Source organism: Equus asinus, chromosome 16 (assembly GCF_041296235.1).
Source record: "Equus asinus isolate D_3611 breed Donkey chromosome 16, EquAss-T2T_v2, whole genome shotgun sequence".
Taxonomy (NCBI): Eukaryota; Metazoa; Chordata; class Mammalia; order Perissodactyla; family Equidae; genus Equus; species Equus asinus.
In genome coordinates, this window is record NC_091805.1 from 16,965,965 (window position 1) to 16,969,845 (window position 3,881).

The following is a 3,881-nucleotide window of genomic DNA, read 5'->3' on the forward strand; positions in this document are numbered from 1 at the left end:
CACTGCTAGGGCAGAGTCATAAATTTTCTGTAAACCCATGCAAATAATTAGGACCTGTTAAATTAGTAGTAGTTATAGTTTCTTAAGATAAATTCATTCTTTCATTTTTAAATGAATTCATTGTTAAGTGAATATTGGATATTATGTCAGACATAGCTGATGTATTAAAAATCATGGCTTAAAGATGGAAAGTACCTTTCAGTAAATAAACACACAGAGATTGAGATTTTGAGATTTGGCATAAAAATTTCTTCCATGTGTCTGGAATGATTATTTATTTATTCATTTATTTGTGAGAGCTTTTTTCCCCTCCTGATACCAAATATGTGGCATCTTTGCCAACACCTCTTCTCTCACTCTCCAATTCTCTGACACAATCTAAGTGTCTTACAATTCAATTCAATTCTAATACTAACTACCTGGAGTTAGTGTCAGACTCCACAGGTTTAGGGTTCAGTCCCACAAGACTGTCCTCACTTCAGATGTCAATCAGAAGCAGCAGGTCACCTGTCATTCTGACTGACCAGCTATGATTTGAAGTTCGCACATTCCCCTTCGAAAATTTTCTGGAATGGTTTACAGAACCGAGGAAGACACTTTATTTATTTTACCAGTTTATCATCAAGGATACAAATGAACAGACAGATCAAGATTTACACAGGTCAAGATCTAGAAGGATCCCCAAAGCAAGAGTTTCAGTTTCTGGGGAGTTCTGGTATGCCATCCTCCCAGCACATGGATATGCTAGCCAATCTGGAAGCTCCTCAAACTCCATCAGTTAGGGATTTTTATGGAAGTTTCATTACATAGGCATGATTGATTACATCATTGGATATTAGTGATTAGCTCAATCTCCAGGCCCTCTCTCTTCCTAGGAGGTTGGTGGGTGGGGCTTAACTTTCCAAGCTTCTAACCAAGGCTTGGTCTTTCTGGTAACCATGCCCAATTCTAAAGACATCTAGGGATCTGCCAAGAATCACCTCATTAGAACAAAAGATATTCCTATCACCCTTATAACTCAGGAAATTACACGGGTTTTAGGAGCTACGTTCCAGGAACCAAAGAAAAGACTAAATATCTTTCTTAAACCACAGTATGTATGTATGTATGTATGTATGTATTAGAATACAATGAATTACTTTTATTTCAGTATGCATCTATATTTTCAGCATTTAGTAGTCTTTATCAGAAGAGTGTAAAAATGCAGCAATTTTCCAGGAAGTCAATCCTTCTAATTTGGGGATCTGCTGTGTACACTGGGTTCTTTCTTAATCCCCAGCAGAGCATGGCAGGCCTAAGGACCTAATATTCATTTCCAAGACTGTTGGAGAGTAATTAAATGCAGTTCCAAAACTAAATAAGGGAGGTCAGAGATTCTTTCCAAACTTACCTGATGGCCTCTGGTCAAAGTATGAAAATGTCACAGAAAGTGTTGGGTGGTGACAGTGCAAAAAGTAATCTGAGGAGGAGGAAAGAAAACGCAGCACTCCTCAACAAAAGTAGGGGAGAGAAGATGAGGGAAATGTCCTGAATTCCTCACCAAAGGCCAGTTTCAGAATGAAGCTGAAGGCATTATATTCTATGCTTCGGCCAAGCGTGGTAGCAGAGGAGAATGAGGAAAAAGCAATAACTTGGAAGGTGGGCATATTTTAAGACTCAAAACAAAAGAAAGCAAGAATGCAAACAAAGCACCCAAAAGTAGTCTCACAGGTTGCCACCTGAACCTTTCACATCTAACAAACCACCTCAAGCTCGAAGGCTATTGCAGGGGAGGAGGGAGGCAGGGAGGCATGGGGAGGTGATGGGAGAGAAGGCGGAGACCCAGGCCATCTACTCAGCAGCAAGGTGATTGGGTGGAGTCTTTTCACAGTTGAGTTAGATGCGCCGCCAGTTAGGATGGAAATCAAGTTAAATATATTTTCTTGATCCTAGAAGTTCAACTAAGTGGACAGTGGTTACACTTGAGAGGGTTATCTGTTATAGTACAACTTATATATTTCAAATGGACAAAAAATTAGTAACATTTATAATATCTTAAGATAAATTGCTTTGAATGGGAATTTCCTTTCCAGTATTTTAAGGTCTATAAGGTGTATCTGAAAGATTTACTGCTGCGGAAAATGAAGACTGCCTAAATTGAATAGAGAGGCAGGGGAGTGTCTGTATTTTTTCTTTTTGATTAATTACTGCAACACTGTTCTTCAGATGGCTGAGGGAATTTCGTTTTTTCCTTCAACATTATTCGATGGTAAAGCTCTTGTAGGACAATTGTGATGCTATATGAATTCTTCCATTTTGCTGGCACTGGAATGTCTCCTGAGTTCCCCAATCCATTAAAACTATTAACTCCTTTCATCTTAATTAATGTTATAAATTTTACTGGGGGGTACTTCTAGGTATTTAGGTCCACACTCTATTTAAGGCTGTATATTCAGTTTTCATAAATTTTCTTTGGAGGACCAGTTAGCACCCCTGTCCATCTTATCAGTGTCATATCTATTATCTTTCAGACCCCAGCTAATCTTGCCATCTCCTAATATTTTCTGGCTTTCTTTGAGTACTTCCAACATAAAGGACTTCTACTCCCAAGCCCATAATGGCTGCCATCTTGAGTCATCTCCTCAAAGGCCGACCTATTTATTTTTAATGTATTAACAATGAGTTTGTCACCACCAAAAGCACTTAGTTTAATCCACTCCTTAAGTTGGATGGTACTCCTAAGATTAACCATGTCACAGATAGATGCCACTGGTCACTGACGTGTACTATTAGCAATCTGTAATAGGCATGCTTTTTTGTTTTGTTTTTTAAAAATTTTCCTTAAGGAGAATGGCATGAGTCAAATAGTAAATAAAGGTTGGCTCTGGAAACAGACAAACTTGGTCTTAAACCATGTTTTCTCCAACTGTGTCACTTATAATCCAAATATGTGACATATGATTTTCAATTTCCTTATCTACAAGTTGAAATGAAGCTTGCACAAATTTTACAGTAAGCTATTGTTTAAAACTATAACTGCAAAATAATATTGCGTTCAAGTCATGACAGTAAATGAAGTTGGAAAATTAAAGTGATGGCAAAGGTTGGGAAGGGAACTGAGGTGAGAACAAATGTGTTTGATTTCCTGCTACATGGACTATACTCATGGATGGGCCACAGCTGATCACAATGGCTGATTTCTAGTAGCCCTCAATGGAAGCTTTAAGAGCATCTTAGACATATTATAAACAAAGGAAAACTGTGGAAAGGTGAGACGCTCTTAAATAAATCTTTAGAATCTCCACTTATACTTGATCCTATAGACATACTTTGGAACTATACCTTAACAAGTATGACCAGATTCTGTGATTGAGTCTCCATAGGACTTTGTGCTATACCTGGCAAAATGTGTTTCAGAATTAAAGCTCTTGTAGACCAGATGAAAGGAATCTTCCTTCTTTTAATAACAACTATTCTCCTCTATTGCCCATAATAATTCATTATTTTGCTATTTGATAGAGCCAAAATGTCAAGGTCACATCAGAGACTGTCTTTGTTAAGGCTGCATATCCTTCCTCCAGCCTCTAGCTGTTTGACATAAAGTATAAAATTCAATAAAGAACAATTTAGAAAAAAATCTATGCATCTTTTGCCAAGTTTCCACATTATATCTCAGTAACCTACTATCAAGAAAATGTCAATCAATAAATAGACATCTTCTTCAGAGGTGAAAATTATCAAGGGTCTTTTTCTTCTCCCCCTTCTTTAATATAATAGCCCTTGCATAGATTTCTTTCTCCATACAACAGAAGAGATTTTCTACTTTCTCCAGGAAGTTCCAGAGAATGATTATTTTCCCATGAAATGAGTCATTAAAAGGATATAACCGTACCTAACTACAT

The 3,881-nt window shown here is 37.4% G+C and overlaps 1 pseudogene; it reads right to left on the reverse strand.

Annotated features, from left to right (window-relative positions):
• Positions 1-2,179: 2,179 nt before the first annotated feature.
• LOC106836846 (ubiquitin-conjugating enzyme E2 variant 1 pseudogene) lies at positions 2,180-2,607 on the reverse strand (annotated as a pseudogene).
• Between the last annotated feature and the right edge of the window lie 1,274 nt (positions 2,608-3,881).